Consider the following 21185-nt stretch of genomic DNA (forward strand, 5'->3'; position numbering starts at 1 on the left):
ACCAACCCAGGCCCTCCCCATGCTCAGGGACGGGGTCTGACACAGGGCCTGCCCTCTTTGAGGGAGTGGCCCCACTTCAGACTTTAAATCAGGATATCCTGACAACCGTCCAGTGGTTCAAAATTATTCCCGCGATGTAGGTCACAATGAGACGTATGCCTATAATGACAATCATGTAGCCCATTATGACACTGATTATGAACCTGATTTTTATATCCCTACTCAGATTTTTTCCTTGGTTTCCTTTTCTCTTGATCTCATAGTCCTTGACAGCTGATTTTTCATTTGCTGTAGCTTCATAAGTTGTGAACATTTCTCTGGTGTCATTAACTAATTAGATCTGTGACTCGTATAGCTCCAATACAATTCCAACATCAATGTCAATGCTTTTGGTTTAGTTTGCAAAAAACTCAAATCTTTCGAGAACAGTACCCCACAAGCCACTCATAACTGTAATCTACAGACGTTGTTTAATGACATGATGTAAATCACTCCCTTTGTCTGGCAATCCACAAAATGTCTGGCCTCATGTAATGTCCCATTAGATAGTCTGAATAAGAGACACTAGTATCCATTCCCAATAATCGCAGAGTCCACATGTGTATGTTCCCTTCTATAGGATGACTGATTATCCTGCAGTAAATTAATGATATATGCATATATAACATTTAAAAGGTTACATACACTGGCTATGTAGGTGCTTTGTGTAAACTAGAAAATAGCCCTAGTAAAAAATTCTGGTTATTAAGACAACAAACAAATGGAGACTCAGATAACCAAAAAACTTCCATCCTGTTCTAGATTTAAAAAACAAACAAAATGAATTGAAGGGAATGCTTAGTAAGATCATTAAGTAAAATGTTGTACTTCTGTTTTTAGTGAGAGGGAATCTTTCATAGCAAATAATTAAACGCTGTTCACTCATTCTTTTTTTATGTACAGATTGGTATATACTTGTAATAGGAGTGTGTGTATGTGTGTATATATATATATATATATATATATATATATATATATATATATATATATTTTATATTTTTTTTTTTTTTTTTTTCGTTAATTGTAAAAGTCTAAAAATAATCTATGTAAATAAATATTGGGGTAATCCTATGTAGAGTGAGTTTGCGTAGTCGAGTCGGGAATTGATTGTTCAAACTACTGCTGCTTTGTGCTCCTGTATTACTGAACCACCACTCATTGACCCTTTTGTTCGTTTTTTCATATTTACCGTATTGATCGGCGTATAACACACACACACACAGGTGTATAAAATGCACCCTAATTTTAAGAGGGAAGTTTTTCCGTAAAAAAAAAAATTAAAAATTAAATAAAGAACTTTGAAGCAAAATAAGGGTAGCTCAGAACTTTTTTTTTTTAACATTTATACCACTTATAAGGTTAATATTTTAAATAACATAATATGAAAGTAAAAGCAACTGCTTTAACAAAGAAATTTTGGATATTACAGTTTATATTTTTACAAAAGACCTGACAAGGGAGGGCAAAGAGACACAAACAATGCTTTGCCGGGAGGGGGGCCTGTCAGCCAGTGTGTGTTGTGTGTGTGTCTCTTAGCTCCCCCCCCCCGTCAGGCAGTGTCATTCATTGGTCGCTGGCATTATAATTTATTGCTCTCCCCCCCGGGCAGACTTCTTTTTTCACTCGGCTTTTTCGAACTATTTGTACCTGTTGGGTACAAGCTCTGTCATCCACAAGTCAGATTCCTGTCAGCCTCAACTCCTGCGAGCAGTGCAGAGCGTTACCATGGTTGCGCTCTGACGGCCACGAGCGTTTAGCTGCGTACACATGATCAGACTTTCTGATGGGAAATTTGGCGGTAAATCCGATCGTGTGTACGCTCCATCGGACAATTGTCGGACTTTCCGCCAACAAATGTCGGCTAGCAGGTTTTCACATTTTCCACGCGTGTGTACACAAGTCCGTCGTAGGAAAGTACAAACACGCATGCTGGGAAGCAAGGACGAGCCAGAAGCAGTCGGTCTTGTAAACTAGCGTTTGTAATGGAGAATTAACATATGTGACACAGCAAATTATGAAATGTCGAAATGCAGCGCACAATTCTCTTCTTTATTGGGATAATAATGAAGCTGCTTTGCTGGTGATACTGATGGAGTTATTGCAAACACATTTTTAAAGGCTTTTTTTTTCTAGTGATATCAAGATTAATATGTGTTTTTTTTTTTTTGGAAAGTTACCATAACACCATTATCCCGTAGTTTTTAAGATCTAAGATCCCTTATAAATTTTACGTTGTATTTTTTAAAATGTAACTGCCGACTCCCAAAACGTAAATTGAAGTAAAACACATAGCCAAGTGTAATTCTACACAATTTTTTTTTTTTTTTTTTTTTTATTGTGCATTAAAAAAAGAAAACAAATAAAATTAGACATGCTATCTGCCAATAGAACTTAACCAAAAAGTGCATTCTATGCATCCAAAAATATAGAAAATATACCAAATCAAATCCATTATTCAACCAAAAAAATGTCAAAGCAATAACGCCAAGGCCAATAATAAATAACATGTTATCTCCGATTCCGCAACATGTCTGGTTGACAAATGGCCGTTCAGAAACAAACTGAAAAACACAAAATGAAAAGCGCAAATCAACACTCACCAAACTTCTACTAACACAAAATTATCAGAAGGTGCCCAAAGGGTGGCGCTAAAGAGCTGAAAAACCACGTAGTACGTCAGTATGTTCGTTTTTGTTGGCCGACAATTCCTTGCCGTTTGTATGCAAGACAAGTTTGGGCCAACGCCCTTCGAACAAAAGCCCACGGTTTTGTTGGCCAACAATCCGATTGTGTGTACGAGGCTTTAGACTGTGGCTTCTGTGTGCAGTGCAGCAGGAGGATGTCTGTCGGAGGTCTGCAATGCCGGGTCTGAGTGTCCCGGGACTCCCAGGTCCCCTGGGCTGTCTCTGGTGTCTGCTCATCTGAGATCGCACCCCCTAAGGCGCTGTGCAAGTATGTACCATGGCATTTTTAATCTATATCGGTTCACGCTATTTTCACCCCGTTTTCAGGGTGAAAAAGCGCTTTATACGCCAATAAATATGGTAGGCTCTTCAAAACGTATTACATACACCTCATAAACCTCTGCAGGATTATTATCAGAATGCTTATTAAATAATATAGATTCATTGGTTAAATGAAAGTGACCTTACCTTTTTTTAATGTGGTGGGGATTCAGCTGTGATGAAGTCGGATTAGTTTCTCTGAGTATTCGGATCCACTGCCGATCACCACGGACAACGTCACCAAATCTCCAGCTATGCTGTAGTAGATGAGTATACCGGAATCTCTGGAAGTAGTCATTGATCAGAGGAGGGAGAGGCCCGCTTTATACAAGGGAGATGGGAGGGGAAGGCAGTGACTGAAAGCTTTCCATTCCAACTAATGGAAATGTATAAATAACCCCGGATTGTACTTGCTGATTTGCATATAAACAGGTTTTCTAGAGAACAGTTGAAACCCAGATACCTTAAAAGTTTACTTTTTTTTTAAAATTAAAATGGGTGTCCTTGGGAGACGTCCCCTTTTTTTTCCCTTCCCGTCTTTCAGGACAGCCACATTGAGAGACCTTGGCTCCTCCTCTTCCTGGGAAACACTGCGCCAGCCCCCATAAATTTTCACCTCCCCCTGCCAGCCTCAGTTGTTTGTGTTTCCCCCGGGTGGGGAGACACTGCGTCTGGAACCAGGCCTAAGCAGTCAGGGAGACTGGGGGCTATATTACTAAAATCCCTAACTAAAGAGACAGGGGTCTCTGGGTCAGCGGCAGGCTACATACCGGCTGCATCTCGTCCGCCTCCTCCACTTTACCGAGCGCTGGTGGAAGTCTGGGGGGGCCCTCTTTCACAGCCACAGGGCTGTTAGCAGGATACACCTCTGTCCCCCCTGTACAGGGTACAGGCCACAGTGGAGCCGAGCGGGCCGGAGGGCGGGTGACGTCATTTCCGGTGGGGGGGGGGGACGGAAGTGTGTCCTTTGACCCGCGGCTTCCGGTTCCGGGTCGTGCGGCGCTGATATAGGGCCGGGCACAGGCTGGAGAGGAGTTTGTTCACTGCACAGGCAGTGTAAGGACTCCACAGGCCGCCCACCAGCATGTCGGAAGCAGATGCTCAGACGGCGCTCAGCGATGCCAGCTCCAGCCAGCCTAAGGTAAGGGCACCCTGGGGAAGGGTCCCCCCTCTACCTAGGCTTTCCCTCCCCCCTTAGGGTTCCTGTATGGGGGGGGTGGGGAAGAAACCCCTCTAGGTGGGCAGAGGGGGGGAGACCAGGTCCCTCAGTTGTAAAGGAGGGACTTGAATCTCCCCAGGATTGTATTGCTGTGTCAGGCTGTGTGGGGATATTGATTGGTATTTGGTTTTTTTCTATGTTTTTCAGAAAGCTTCTGAGAAAAAGCCCCCACATAGCTCTAGGAGAAAGTGTGCCTCCTGTAGGGACACCCTGGGGGAGGCTTGGCAAAAGGTCTTATGTAAAAACTGTATAGATGCTTTTGTTGACGAAAGAACTTCTGAACAGGAGTCAGGGTTAGCAGCATCAGTTAAAGAATTATCTTCAACCTTCCAATCATTTAAGACCCTGTTTGAAGGGTTACAGGTTCCCCTTAAACCCTCACCTGCATCGCAGAATACAATCCCATGTTTAGCACAGGACTCTGCATCTTCCCAACCAGGGACCGCCACCTCAGCTGAAGTGGCAGGCACTTCTAGAGAGGAAGCAAGGGAGGAACCTGACAGTGCTACCTACGGGTCTCAGGACGACTCGGAGGAGGAGAGTAGGGAGGGGGAGTGCAGGAAGCCCTCAAGGTACAAGTTGTCCCTTGATGAGGTAGAGGACCTCTTAGGGGCTATCCACACTACCCTGGGTATCCAGGAGGATAAAAAGACCCTATCTCTCCATGACCAAATGTATAGGGGCTTGAAAGAACAGAAAAGAAAGGTATTTCCTGTTCATGAGGTCCTAGTAGAAACGGTCAAAAAAGAATGGCAGGATCCCGAATGAAAACCCTTCTTTTCTGGGGCCCTAAAAAGAAGATTCCCTTTTTCGGACGATCCTGCCTCAGTCTGGAACAAAAACCCCAGATTGGACGCAGCATTCTCGCAGGTGTTCAGACACACAGATCTGGCCTTCGAGGATCTGGGAGCTCTGACAGATACCATGGACAAGAGAATAGATTCCCTGTTAAAAAAGACCTGGGAATCAACTCTAGGTAATCTGAAACCAGAGATGGCAGTCACGTTGGTGGCCCGAAACCTCGAGCACTGGCTTACGCAAATCCAGGCTCATATTGAGGCAGGTACGGCTAAGGAGACTATTTTAGCGTCCTTTCCAACTATACTGAGAGGCGTAGCATACATAGCGGATGCTTCGGCAGAGTCAGTGCGCATGTCAGCCAGGACTGCGGCACTTGCCAACTCAGCCAGAAGAGCTCTCTGGCTCAAAACGTGGCCAGGCGACAATGCATCAAAGGTCAAGTTGTGTGGCATTCCGCTGACCGGTGATCTGCTCTTCGGCCCGGGTCTAGAGACAGTATTAGACCGTACCGCTGATAAAAAGAAAGCATTCCCAGTTAAACGAAAATCCCCAAATCAACCCAGGAAAGGGTTTCGTCCACAAAAGAGTAGGCCTCCCAAGTCACAGGGGAAAAAGACTTTGGAGCCAAAGGGATAAGGGCAAAAGAGGTGCGATTTTTCGCCCTCCTGAACAGCCCAAGAAGACCCAGTGACTCAGGGGTCACAGTGGGGGGGAAGATTGGGAGCCTTCCTTCCACAATGGGAAGTAATCTCCCCCAATCAATTTATACTGGGGATCATACGAAGGGGGTATTGTCTGGAATTTACAAAGCCCCCTCCACGTCGAAGCTTAATAACGCTTCTCCCCAAGTGTTTGGCAAAAGCAGAGGCCCTCCTAGGGGCATTAAGGGAACTAGAACATCAGAATGTGGTGTGCAGAGTTCCAAAGGAAGAAGAAGGGACAGGCTTTTATTCACACGTTTTCGTGGTGAGAAAGCCTTCGGGGAGTTACAGGTTAATTCTAAACCTGAAACCTCTGAACAAAGTGATTGTTTACAAAAGATTCCGGATGGAATCAATATTCACTGTCAGGGCGTTACTTCCCCAGGACTGTTACATGGTGTCGCTAGATTTGAAGGACGCCTACCTCCACATCCCCATTGCGGAGGCCTTTCAAAAATTCCTACGCCTGGCAATAAAGGTGGAAGACGAAACTATTCACCTGCAGTTTCAGGCGCTGCCATTTGGCCTATCCTCGTCACCCCGAGTATTTACGAAAGTCATGGCGGAGGCCATGGCCTTTTTGCGAATCAGGGGGGTATCAATTATTGCCTACCTAGACGATCTTCTTCTCTTCGCACCATCCTCAGAACAACTAATCAGGGATTTGGAACTCACAAAGACAACCCTGAAAGAGCTAGGATGGCTGCTAAATCTGGAAAAGTCCAGCCTTATTCCAGCTCAACAGATTTCCTATCTGGGATACCTGCTGGATTCTACTCGACTAAGAGTTTTTCTCCCACCAGAAAAAATTCTGAAGCTAGATCAAGCAGTAGCATGCCTTCAGAGCAGTCAGCAGGTAACAATACGGGTGGCTATGTCAACCCTCGGCCTGCTGACTTCTGCCATCCCGGCAGTCCAGTGGGCAGGCCTTCACTTCCGTCCCCTGCAGGCACTGATTCTAAAGGTGTGGGACCACAGCCAGCAGTCTTTAGGCACGCTGCTTTCTATCCCTCCTCGGGTCAAAAGGTCCCTATGGTGGTGGAGGAAGCAGATAAATCTGTCTCAGGGGCGCCTGTGGATCATTCCAGTCTCCAGAGTGATCACTACGGACGCAAGTGGCAGAGGCTGGGGGGCACATCTGGGATCCCAGTTGGCGCAGGGGACATGGAAGGAAGAGGAGCTCAAAAGGTCCTCCAACTGGAAAGAACTAAAAGCAGTAGGACTGGCACTCACAGCTTTCAGGGAAGACCTACTGGGACAACATATCCAGGTACGGTCCGACAACTCTTCGGCCATTGCTTATATAAACAAGCAAGGTGGCACGAGAAGCGGGGTGCTGTTAAGCCTAGCCACAGAGGTTCTGGGCTGGGCAGAGGCCAATGCTCTGTCCCTTTCAGCAGTGTACTTAAAGGGGAAGGAGAATATAGTGGCCGATTTTCTCAGCCGAACACAGCTGAGAGAGGCGGACTGGGTACTCAATCAGGAGGTGTTCGACCTCATAGTCAGGAGATGGGGCCTCCCAGAGGTAGACCTATTTGCCTCAGGAAGCAATACAAAGTCCCCATACTTCTTTTCTCTCAGCAGATGGGAGAACGCGTTCGGAGTAGACGCTCTGACACAAAGTTGGCACTTCAGAGTTTGCTATGCCTTCCCACCCCCGGTGCTTCTGGCAGCAGTTCTAAGAAAATTCCAGGTAGAAAACACCACACTAATTTTAGTGGCTCCGTACTGGCCCAAGAGAGCTTGGTTCTCGATTCTCGGGCAGTATGCGGCGGAACCGCCCTGGCTCCTTCCGTCCAAGAGGGATCTCCTGTCGCAGGGCCCAGTTCTCTGCCCCCAGGTAGCCCGCTGGAACTTAGCTGCTTGGCTTCTGAAGAAGAGATTCTAAGAAGCAAGGGCTTTTCAGATCAACTGGTAGCATCCCTCTTCGATAGTAAAAAGGAGGAGACGCTCCAAATTTACCAAAAGGTTTGGGGGCGTTTTAAGGCTTGGTGCCTAGAAAACTCCTTTAAGGTGCAGAGCCCTATAGCAGTCCTGGAGTTTCTGCAGTGCGGGGCTGTTAAGGGGTTAGCCATCAGTACCCTTAAGAGCCAGGTTTCAGCACTTAGCACATATCTTGAGAAATCCCTGGCCACCAACGCTTGGGTGGTCAGGTTTTTCAGAGCCCTGGCAAGACAAAGACCAGTGCAGGGTCCCTCCTTCCCTAAGTGGGACCTTTCCCTGGTCTTGCAGGTTTTGACTGAACCCCCGTTCGAACCTTTAGAGGAGTGTACTCTAAAGGACCTAACATATAAAGCTGTTTTTTTGGTGGCTGTAACCACAGCCAGGAGGGTCAGTGAGTTAGAGGCTCTTTCAATTAGACCCCCCTTTTGTGTTGTATTTCCGGATAGAGTCGTTTTTAAGACTGACCCGGCTTTTCTACCGAAGGTGGCTTCAAAATACCATAGAAGCCAAGAGGTAACTTTACCATCCTTTTGTCCTAATCCAGGCATGTCCAAAGTCCGGCCCGCGGGCCAATCGCGGCCCGCGGTCCGGTTTCGGACGGCCCGCCTGGTAATTTTGACATATATATCTTTTGTGGCCCCCAACGAATCCCCGAGCGCCGGGGGCCATAAAAGATAGATATGCTGGCTGCCTTGGAGGGGGCGGGACAAGCGCCGTACAGGATACAGGAGAATTTCCTGTTTACACGGCGTCCTGTGTAAAAGGAAGTCCCGTCTCCTGCGCTGCCATTGGACAATTGTTTTGTCCATCATAGGAGGCGGGACTTTCAATTAAAGAGGCCGCCGTGTAAACAGGAATTTCTCCTGTATATCTGTTGGCGCTCGTCCCGCCCCCTCCCTGTCTCCTCCAAGGCTGCAGATGGACATGAATCAGGCTGCACTGACAGCAATGGTGAGTCTGCATTCATGTCAATGTGGTGGGGGCTGCCGTATTTATGTCAATGTGGTGGGGGCTGCATTCATGTCAATGTGGGGGCTGCATTCATGTGAATGTGGTGGGGGCTGCATTCATGTGAATGTGGTGGGGGCTGCATTCATGTCAATGTGGGGGCTGCATTCATGTGAATGTGGTGGGGGCTGCATTCATGTGAATGTGGTGGGGGCTGCATTCATGTCAATACGGTGGGGGCTGCATTCATGTCAATACGGTGGGGGCTGCATTCATGTCAATACGGTGGGGGCTGCATTCATGTCAATACGGTGGGGGCTGCATTCATGTCAATGTGGTGGGGGCTGCATTCATGTCAATACGGTGGGGGCTGCATTCATGTCAATACGGTGGGGGCTGCATTCATGTCAATACGGTGGGGGCTGCATTCATGTCAATACGGTGGGGGCTGCATTCATGTCAATACGGTGGGGGCTGCATTCATGTCAATACGGTGGGGGCTGCATTCATGTCAATACGGTGGGGGCTGCATTCATGTGAATGTGGTGGGGGCTGCATTCATGTGAATGTGGTGGGGGCTGCATTCATGTGAATGTGGTGGGGGCTGCATTCATGTCAATACGGTGGGGGCTGCATTCATGTTAATGTGGTGGGGGCTGCATTCATGTTAATGTGGTGGGGGCTGCATTCATGTTAATGTGGTGGGGGCTGCATTCATGTTAATGTGGTGGGGGCTGCATTCATGTCAATACGGTGGGGGCTGCATTCATGTCAATACGGTGGGGGCTGCATTCATGTCAATACGGTGGGGGCTGCATTCATGTCAATACAGTGGGGGCCACATTCATGGCAATGGAGTGGGGGCCGCAGATGGGCACTGATTAGGCTGCATTGATGGGCACTGACCCTTATTTTGCTTCACAGTTCTTTATTTAAAATTTAAGATTTTTTTTCCTGAAACTTCATTTTTAAAGTGAAGGTGCGTGTTATAAGCAGATTAAATCCGGTATATCCAAATAACACGCCCAAGCTCATCTATTCACCACACACAGCACAAAGGCAAGAGAATTCTTGTTGGGCCGTGTATTAGTGCTCGGATGGACACACTTAGACCAAATTTTAATGGTTTAAGAATGTCAGGCAAAATGGTCGGCCCTCAAGCATGTTCTATTCATCAAATCTGGCCCTCTTGGAAAAAAGATTGGACACCCCTGTCCTAATCCCTCAAGTGAAAGGGAATTCAGGTTTCACACTTTAGACGTCAGGAGATGTATCCTACGTTATTTGGAGCTGACAAAGAATTTTTGAAAGTCAGATTCTCTCTTTATTTCTTTTTGCGGAGCAAGAAAGGGACAGAAGGCGTCTAGACGCACCATTGCCAGGTGGCTCAGAATAGCTATTAGTCAGGCCTACAGGCTAGCGGGTAGAGAGGCCCCCATGGGAATTAAAGCACACTCTACCAGAGCTATGGCGGCTTCACAGGCGGAAAGAGCTGGAGCAACGCCAGAGCAGATTTGCAAAGCAGCCGTATGGTCTAGTTTCACTACTTTTGTGAAACACTACAGAGTGGATCTGGTATCAGCAAGTGAGCAATCCTTTGGGCGAAAGGTATTGCAAGCTGTTGTCCCACCCTAACTGGTAAGTGCTCGTCTATCCTCTCAATGTGGCTGTCCTGAAAGACGGGAAGGGAAAATTAAAGTTACGCTTACCGGTAACGTCTTTTCCAGTAGTCTTTCAGGACAGCCGTAGTACCCACCCGAGGTTTTGGGGGGTCTTGAGGAAGACCTAAAAGAAAAAAGGGCACAATAGTAATATGTGATAGTATGTTATTAATGTGTGCTTGTGTCTCCCCAGCTAACCGGAGGTGCTCTAGAAACAACTGAGGCTGGCAGGGGGAGGTGAAAATTTATGGGGGCTGGCGCAGTGTTTCCCAGGAAGAGGAGGAGCCAAGGTCTCTCAATGTGGCTGTCCTGAAAGACTACTGGAAAAGACGTTACCGGTAAGCGTAACTTTAATTTTTTTTGGGGAGGATTTGTGCCACTTTTTGGGTGTCCTTGGGAGACATTAGACCTGTTTTTTTAGGGGGAACTGTGCCATGGAAGCAAATCTTGAACACCAAATGTCCACTCAATCACAATTCAGATTCTTGAATGTGCTGTGTTCTACCTGGATTTGGGCACAAGTGGTACAGTATGAAATCGGTGTGAACAGCCAGGGTAGAGAAGAATATCCTGAATCACTGAACTACTACTGATTACTAAGAAGTTTTAAGGCCGCATGGAAATGACACACAAGGCATGGAGCTTAAAAGTAAATGTATAAAAAAAAAACATGCATGCGAATTCATGAGGTTCAGAGACATACGGTATATATGAGTATTTGACACTGACATTACTGATCGACTTACCAAGTAGACTGACGTAGTATATGGGCATTGTGTACGGATCCAGGCAAACCGGTCACCACGTTGCCGATCAACATTTGGGTGTCACACACCACGTAAATGTTTATGGAAATATATCCCTTTCTATTCCGATAGATGTGCTCCTTGTGACTGGGTGCCAATAGGGGTACAATCGATCCATTACATTTGGGATCAATGCCGTGGCATAAAATCCGCCTTTAATTTGTTCCCACTCCTTCCTTGATGAGAGCATGTAGATGTAGGTCAGTGCAATGGAACTAAAGCCCTGTAGCACCCTTCCCAGCATTCTTGAAAAAGATTCCTGCAACATTCCGACCACATCACCGGCTACTATGTGGTAGGAGACCTTTCCTAGAAAAAGAAGTACAGTAAGCAATTTAGTCCTGCCAGATATTGCATGACTCCACTGGATGGTGGTCTCTGACACGATACGCAGCCTCGACATACAGTAGGAGACTGAACTTTGGCAGATCTTCAGCCTCCATAAAGCCATCTAGAAGTGTGCGTTCTGGAAAATGCCTTGGAGCCATGACAACCACTCTTCTCCTCCTAACACGTCTTATTAGGAGGTTGATTTGCTGGAAATTGTATTCAAACAACTCCATGGCTGATTTTTGCACTAAATCCAATCACCCTCAGAGGATCTACCAGCCAAACCCTGGTGGTAAATATTGTGTTTTTTTTTTTTTTTCCCCGTATGTGAATTGAACTTAACAGCTTACCACATGATTTCTTGCAATATTTACTAACACATTTTTCATTTTAAATAACACAGAATTTTTTTTGTGGATTTTTTTTTTTACTTCATGTGAATTTATGCAGTTAAGTACAAATATTTTATTAGAATTTAACATGCCTGACCTTTTGAATATCCGGCATACCCCTATGCTGGGGGTTTCTGTGTCTTTTTTATAATTGATGTATCCACATTGGCTTTGAGGACAAATTAGTACAGGGTGTCTGCAGTGGGGGATCTTTCATGTGTACCTCACCACTCGGCTGCCCACCCACCCTCGGCTCCTGGGGGGGACTTTTGTTATGCTGCATTCCAGCATCAAGATCCAGATGAAATTGTTTCATATAGCCTTTGGTTTACTATTTTTCTGGCTTTGGGTCTGCAGTTTTGGCAGATTTTACCTGCGATTTCATCGCTATATGGATACTTATACCAATGTGAGCTGCCTCCTGACGAAGTGGGCTCTGCCCTGCAAAATGCATGGAGACTGCAGCTTCGGCAATACAACATCGTTTTTTAAATTAGGCTGATATTCAGAATGTACTTTGAACAATTCAATTTTTTATTCTGCATTTTTTTTATATGCAGATATATACTTGTTACTTGTACCTATTTTTCTTAAATTCTAATACAATTTGTACTATTATATAACCTTATTGTACCTATTAGTGAGCACCACTCTTTCAAAAGTCCCACGGGCAAATTTTTTTTGGTTTTGTTAGACAGTTTTTGGGTCTGATTGCTGCTCATGTCTGAATATATGGGGGCTTTCTCTTCATCTGCTCCCTCCCCTTGACATGCTGTAATCTCCAACCTTCCACAGAGTGTAGTTGGACAGGTAGAAGCATTGCCCAAATGTCATACATGTACCACACTGGTTGAATTTGTTGCAGTTCTGGTCCTTCGCCTGGTAATTGTTGCAAGTTTCATCGGGAATACCATGGATATTTCTATATTGCCAGATCCCTCCACCCTTGCAAGACCCGGCCTCACGGCAGTCGATTACATTCTGTACAAACAGGTACGCAGATGGCTTTGCCCCTTTCCTCTTGATGTTGTGATCTACATTGGTACTCCCATGTGCCCAACATGATCATCAGTACTGAGGGATGTATTGGTTTTCCGTAGCGCTAGTTGGAACAATTGACGTTACGCCAGTCCCAAGCCTTTGGCGGGCTATTTATAGAGAGGTATTTATGTGGCCTTGTGTATGTCCTAACTACAGCCTGGTATCCATACTGCCTGTGTTGCAGTATGGCACATCTCCTGGAAAATACTGTATATATAAAAAAAGTTATTAGAAATGGATCCAAAAATTGCTCAAATTTGGAATCAGACTTACATTGGGTATATTTATAGAAAACGGGTCTGCAACTGGTGTCACCTCCTGGGCAAACATGAAGTGGTGTTGGGTCTTGAAGGCCATGCCAGAACTCCCAATGATGTTGGGATGGGATGAAAGGTAGGAAGACATACTGAACTTCATCATAAATTTTTATTTTTCCATGTTCTTCTCTTTTGCATAATCTTCAATGCCATCCTCTGATCTGCAAATATGGAATCTTCAATATAGATTTATTACAACTTGTGTGTGAATATGTGTAACATAAAAATTAATCAAATAAAAACATCCTAATCACAAAATATTTTGTCACACTTACCTGTTTCTTTCAATTTTACAAACCTGTATCCTCCACCTCCATTTTTTTTATGATAGGAGTAGGCAACCTTGGCACTCCAGCTGTGGTGAAACTACAAATCCCATAATGCTTCTGCCTCTAGGATTCATGCCTGTGATTGTCAGGGTCTTGCAAGGTCTCACAGGACTTGTAGTTTTAAAAAAGCTGGAGGGCTGAGGTTGCCTACCCCTGCTTTTATGAGGTGAAATTTCTCTTGTAAGTCTATCTTCTACAGGCCCTGTGATGATGAGGAGACAAGTCCATTCAGGAGGATCTCCACATCGTGAGCAGCAGAAGACATTTTGATCTGGATGAAGAGAGAACAATGTTTGGCTCCTATTAAAGTAACACCTATGCATATTTCCTTAATTTTAATAGAACAAAACACACCATATAATAAAATACATACTTCAATATCCAGATAGGGTTTGGTGGCTGGGGGGTAGTAAAAAGAAAATCATGGTATTACCACCCAGCCAGATGTAGCTGTACACATGACATGGTCTGGGCATCTTTACCTCAGAAGTGCAAGAATGATAGGTGTCATCGCCTGTCAAGCTTGCCCATTGAGTTTAATGGGGCCGCACTGCAACTGCAAGTCAAACACTCAGCTCACAGTTGTCCAACTAAAAGAGCTTCATCACACTTCTTGCATCTCCAGGAGCAAAGTTGAAGGGGAAATCCCCCTAAAAGGACTGACAGGAGTTTTACCCTCTTAACTCCTCATATTGTAACTCTATCCAGAACTAAGAACTAATTTGGCCATTATGTATACTTTAATGTTTTTACATTTGGTATAATCAGAGAGCACATTTCACCAACAGGAGCCAGTTATTGGGCAAACACAAAGTAGTAAGAAGATAATATTGCAGCATCCAATGATGTTGGGATGAGACAAAAGAATGAAATGCTGAACTCTAGGAGGAAAGACTCCTGATTCTACTTCTATCCATGAACTTCAAAGCTATTCTTTAACCTGTGAAAAAGAGAGTTTAACTTAAATCAAGAATTGGAAAATTTCAGCTGATTATTTTATGTTCACTTGCAAATCTCAAGAATTGTAATAAGATCTGCTGCTCCTGGATTGATGTATTATGTTTCATGTAAAGCTAAACCTCAGCCCTACCAGCATTCAGCTGACACATTTCAGTACTGGAGAGGTACTGATCAATGTGAAATATATTTTGAGTATATATATATATATATATATATATATATATATATATATATATATATATATATATATATATATATATATATATATATTTTTTTTTTTTTTTTTTTTTTACCAGCAACTGTCTGTGGCCCGGTTTAAAGTCCCAATCCAAGGAATTCATGTTTTGACAATAGCCAAATCATTGGTCTTCTGCAAGCTTAAAAAAAAAAAGGCCTGACCAGAACACTTTTGATCCCAAGTATTTTTGTACATCTTGCAATATAGCTCTCAGGAAATGTGTTCCACTATTCATTTTAGTACTTTTCCCTAATTTCTGGATCCTGGTGGGATGTCTAATTTTCTTTAAGATTGCATGGAGACATGGAGTTCTTGAGGTTTTTGCTTGGAAGCTGGTTGTATTGCTCACACCAACATGTGTGACAAGTAGAGATGTGACAGGTGCCCGTTACCTCTCTCTAACACTGATCTGTCTTATTTAATTAACATCAGAATACTCATAACATTGTCCATGCCTCACATAAAGGACTGATGACTTGGCTTGTTACATGTGGTTGTCTGAACCTCTCATGATATCTCAAGTTATTTTCCGCACTGTAAATGTTCTGTCCCAATGATAAAAGGAAAGTGTTCTCTGTAGAGTCTTTTCCAGCAAGATTGGCTTTGTTCACCCAAAATATACCTTGAACCTAATTTCTTTCTTTTTCTGTCAAAGCGAATGCTGCTACTTGGTTCATCGATATCTATCCAACTTGACCCTAATGATTGTACAAGTCACTGTGTGCTCGAAAGTGATATATTGGTGGTCCACTTTCTCTTCCCACTCCTACACAGTCATATTCTTGACCACCCCTGGTCCCTGAAGATGTTGAAGTACCAAAACAGCTTCCAGATAATATTTAATGTACAGCTTGACACTCAAATCCAATATTTGTTAACTTTGGGCTTTACCAATAGCTTTACGAAAGGGCTTTTTTGCTGCCTCCAGAAGCCTGTGGCGGGAGTTCTGGAGATGATCATCAGGGATTCAAACCTTTTACCGACAATCGTTGGATATGCTTATCATTTTCTTTGGTATATCATTGGTGATTTGCATAGAAAACCTACAGTATTGAAAAAGTTTTGCACGTGTTTTAGGTATTTGCTTGTTTTGGCTCTTAAGGTAGCTTTTAATGGCATTAAAAATGGATTACTCGGCTCTAAAAGTCAGGCTTGAAACTCGAGCATGCTTGGAACATTAAGGAGAGAAATACAAGATCTGAATAAGACCAGAAATATGGACCAGAGCAGATATGAGCACCCTAAATGAGAATCCTCCTCTCCTTCCGCAGGTACCGGTAATCCGATTACCTTGGCCACCATTTCCTTCAGGTCGTGGGTTTCACATCAGAAAACTCGATCCACTCTTCGAGAGCGCAGCCTCCTTGCTTCCTCGGGTCTCCCTGTGACCTTCACAATGTACCAACGTGTCAGTCTGTGCTGAGTTTAATCCCTGTGACATGGAAGCATATAACTTCCAGGTGTCTAACCTGCAAAAACCCCTAGGGGTGCAGGGTGAGGCCTTGATTCGTGGGCCGGACATTATTTCCTTTTCCTTTTTCATTTTACATTTTAAGGGACAGATGGGTACCATCAAAATTGCAAAAAAGAATGCCGGCAACTCGATTGCTTCTTCTTAAATCTTTATTGAGCACAAACAGCAGTGCGACATCGAAACGCTAACATATTTCAGCAAAAGCATTCCTCATAGCATACAGATTTACATTAAAATCAAGTTTATATAGGAAAAGGTGTCCATTCTTCCAAAAAAAAGGGGGGCAGTACAATCCAGTTTAAAATCAATTAACAATTAAAATCATGTGAGGTTGGTAGAACCAGAGAAAAGGGGGGGATTGAATTTGTGTTGCACAGGCTCTATCAGCCATAGTACTGTTGACAGAATAAAGGAAAAAAAGAGTAAGGGAGACAAGGAGGGATAGCAAAGGTGGTGGTAGTGTGTGTACAGAAGAGAGAGCAGCAGAGGGACGAGATACATGGATTTGTGGTATCAAGGAGCAGATATGAGATGAATGATGGGATGAGGGGTGGGAAAATGTGATGAGAAGGATATATGTATATACATATACCTGGATGGTGGGATGCGGGAAGGGGTATATATAGAAAAAGGAAGAGGGTGAAAAAAATGAAAAAGTAAAAAATAAATAAGAGATGAAAAATAAAGAGTGAGAAAAAAATAAAATATATATATATATATATATATATATATATATATATATATATATATATATATATATATATATATATATATATATATATATATATATGAGCATAAAAATAGGATAACAATAAGGATGAAAATAGGATGAACCAATTTGATTTTGTAAAATTTCATGGATGATAAAAAATGGAAATGAAAGTAGAAGGGTTTTTAATGAGAAAATCTAAACTAATAATATTAAAGATCTAAAAGAATGTAGAAAAAAATATATTATATAATTTTTTTTTCTAAAAACACATATATACACATATATGGATCATAAGTGGAAGATGCATATGTGTATATTTATAGGCACATGTGCATTAATATGTATAGGCGCATGCTGAGATTTATGTGGATTGCGGGTATGGGTGGATTTTATGGGGGGGATATTGAGGGTTATACGTTGGAGTGGGGTTGTGGGGGGGGGGGGAAGCTGAGAGAAAGGGAGGGGAGACATGGGGGAGCGTGTGGTTTAGGGAGGAGGGGGGGTTGTTTGTGAGGTGTATGTTGGGGCTATAGGAGGGTGATATGGGATGAGTTGGATTTGGACATGGTCGAGGATGGGTTTTTTTTGAGGACTGGGTTAATTTCTTTATCCTCATTCAGGCCTCCAGGCGCAAGGGTGTATATCCAAAAATTTTCCCTTTCACAGAGGCGTTTGTAGGGGGGGAGAGTCCTGGGTATTTGTTCTATAACCCAGACCTGTATTTCATTAGTGCAGCCCTGATGGTACTCCTTGAAATGTCTAGAGATGGTTAGGTTAAGGTTTTCTTCTATTGATCTGCAGTGTTCTCCAAATCTTTTCCTGAGTGTTTGGATAGTTCGACCGATACAGGGTAGGTTGCAAGGGCAACAAATGCCATAGATTACGAATTCTGAGGAACAATTAAAGAATTCTCTGAGTTGGTAGGTGTTTCCTTTTGTGGTAAAGGATTTTTGGCGATGGGGGACAAATTTGCAGGTGAGACATTTTAGCTTTTTGCATTGGTACATGACATTTAGTGTAAGGAATGTCTGGGATGGGATTGTGTATAGTTTTGAGCTTGCTTGGAGCGATAAAGCTTTTTATGTTTCTGGCTTTGCGGCATGTTATCTTGGGTGCAGTGTTGATAGATGATTTTAACATGGGGTCCTCAAGTAGGATGTCCCAATGTTTTTGGAAGATTCTTTCTATTTTTTTTTTGTATTGGGAGTGAAATTGGGTGATGAACCTGGTGGGAGGTTGGGAGGGGGTGGTGGGTTGGGTTTGTGGTTCTGTATGGGGGGGAGAGAGTCATCATCCAAGAATTTGGCAAATGCTTCTTGTACTAGGGCTGGGGAGTACCCTTTTTTTCTTCAAACTTAGTTTTAAACAGGTTGCCTTGTCTGATGTAATCAGGGTTGTGGGTACAATTTTGTTTCAGGCAGTTAACTTTTAGGGATATTGGAGATCCATCTGGAGTGGTGGCAACTTTGATAGTGTAGATATGAATTGCCTGCTGTAGGCTTTATATAGTTTTTTGCATAGATCATATTTTCAGTGTGACAGAGCTCAAGGTCCAAGAAGGCTAAACCATCTGGGCTGCAAGCGGATGTGAAAGAGAGGCCTAGGTCATTGGAATTGCAGTAGGCTACAAATTCATCGACAGGTGGTCCGGTCGTGTCCCATATGATGAGATCATCTATGTATAGACCTATGTTGATAATGTATTCAGAAAAGGGGTTTTTGTTCCAGATAGATGTTCCCAAAGGTTCATGGTAAGATTGGCATAACTGGGCGCAAAACTGGCGCCCATTGCCGTCCCTTGGATTTGAAGGTAGAAGCTGTTGAATGAAAAGTAGTTGTGGGTCAGGCAGAAATAGGTGGACTCTATGATGAAGTTTTGCCTGGGTGGTTTTGATGGATGGGTCTAGGGATAGGAAATGCTTGCCAGCTCGGAGGCCAATGTCATGGGGAATGGAGGTGTATAGGGAGTTTACATCTAGGGAGACTCATTGGTATGTGGGTTCCCAGCTGTAACTTTTAAGAATGTCTAAGAGGTGGGTACCATCACAGATGTATGTGGGTAGGTTTTGTGCTAATGGTTGTAGGAAATGGTCGATGTATATGGAGAAAAAGCTGGTGACGCTTTCCATGGCAGCTACAATAGGTCAACCTGGGGGAGTTTTTTGATCTTTATGTATTTTTGGGAGATGGTAAAAATAGGGAGTGTTGTAGTATGATCTGGATAAAAAGGAGGCTTCGGCTTTGGTAATTATGTGGTCATTGAGAGTTTGCTTTACGAGGGTTTTGGCCTCCATGGAGAAGAGGGGGAGTGGGTCACTGGTGAGGCGAGTATGTGTTGGTATCTGAAAGTAATCTGTGGGCTTCACCAAGGTAGGCCTCACAATTTTGGATGACAATGCTGCCCCCTTTGCAGTTTTAAAGATGATGGAGGTGTTATTGGTTTAAGGGCGGTTGTTTCCTGTGGATTGAGATTGCTTTTTAAACGGGAGGGGGTGGATTTGCACATTCGCTGTATGTCAGAGAATACAACTTGGTAAAAGCTATGTATGTAGGGGCCTTTGGTGTGGCTTGGATTGAAGATGGATTTGGGTCGGAGGGGAGTGTGTTGTATGGGGGGTGAGTCACAGAAGTATTGTTGGAGATGGGGAGTGTCTGGAACAGTAGAATCTTCATCGAAATTTTACAGTGCCTCCGAAATCGCTAAACATGGATCGTCCAGATCATCTTCTAGAGTGGATGTGGATCTAGTGGTGTTCATTTTATCTTGGTTGTCACTTAATTTCTCTTTGTTGGCTTTGATGTTGAAGAAGCATTTGACTGTGAGGTTGCTGATGAATTTGTTTAGATCCACAAACAGAGTGAACAGGTTGGGTTGTGAGGTGAGTGCAAAGTTTAGGCCTTTGTTTAGTAGGGAGATTTCTTCAGGGGTAGGGACATGGGAGGAGAGATTGAAGATTTTTATAGTTTGGCAATCTTTTATTTGGGCTTTGTGTCCGATTCTTCTGCCCCCTCGTCTGCCTCTTCTAGTTTTCTTTTTAGGACAGGGAGGGGGGGGTTTTACTAAAAAAAGGCTGGTCAGTAGCTGGTAGAGATGGGCCCATATGGTGGCCTGTCTGTGACTGGGAGGAGGTGGTATCTTGAGTGTTGAGTTCAATATGGTACATGGATGGGTTTGGGGAGTCTGTTGAGGATTGGGTGCTGGGTGTGCCACAGAGGGCAGTGTTGGGAGGGGGGATGGTAGAGGATGGTGGGTTGGTTATCTCTAAAATGGGGATTGGTGGTGGCCACTGTTGTAATTTTGGGTGTAGTGACAGTGGGAGTAGGTTCCTTGTTTCCAATGTGTTTGGCTTGAGTTTTTTTGGGTTTCCTATATCTTTTGGGTTTGGGCTTTAGTGGAGGGAGGTGGTGTTGAAATGGCGGGTGCAGGAGATGGATGGGTGGGGGCCTGGTGGGTAGGTGGTTTTTGGTTGTGGAATGTGGGTAAGGATGTGGACGTGGGGTAGGGTGATGTGATTTTGAGAAAGCTGGAAAGACAAAGGGAAGGAAATCTGCATTAGAGGTACTGGTGTGGGATTTTTTGTTTTTCATTGGAAGACTTTTTTGTTATTGTAGTCATCCAGGTCTCTTCTCATTTTTTGGAGTTTGGTTTGGATTAGTTTGTCTTCATCTCTTTTTTACTTTTTAAGGAGATCTAGCCATGTGGTAGGGAGATTGGGTGTCTGGTGAGAGTATGGATCAGTTACTTAAATTTCCCTAATGCCGCGTACACACAATCGGACTTTACGGCAGACTTTGTCCGGCATACTTTTCGACGGACTTTCCGAATGAACGGACTTGCCTACACACAATCAACCAAAGTCCGACGGATTCGTACGTGATGACGTACGACCGGACTAAAACAAGGAAGTTCATAGCCAATAGCTGCCCTAGCATTGGTTTTTGTCCGTCGGACTAGAATACAGATGAGTGGACTTTTCGACCGGACTCGAGTCTGTCGGACAGATTTGAAACCTGTTTCAAATCTAAAGCCGCATACACACGAGCGGAATGTTCAGCAGACTTGGTCCGACGGTCTTTCCGGCGGACTTTTTAATGGACAGACTTGCCTACACACGACCGGACTTTCCGGCAGGCTAGGTCCGCCCGTCTTTCCGATGGACTTTCAGAATGAACAGACTTGCCCACACACAAGTCCATTCATTTTGAATGTGACTCGGGTACGATGGGACTAGAAAAGGAAGTCAATCTCGCCGCTTTTATCGGCGAGA

At 44.0% G+C, this 21185-nt stretch overlaps 1 pseudogene; it reads right to left on the reverse strand.

Moving 5' to 3' along the window:
• Nucleotides 1–21185, reverse strand: part of LOC141128517 (cathepsin Z-like) — a 62999-nt pseudogene that overhangs the window by 26905 nt on the left and 14909 nt on the right.

The sequence above is a fragment of the Aquarana catesbeiana genome, linkage group LG01 (assembly GCF_042186555.1).
Source record: "Aquarana catesbeiana isolate 2022-GZ linkage group LG01, ASM4218655v1, whole genome shotgun sequence".
Classification (NCBI taxonomy): domain Eukaryota; kingdom Metazoa; phylum Chordata; class Amphibia; order Anura; family Ranidae; genus Aquarana; species Aquarana catesbeiana.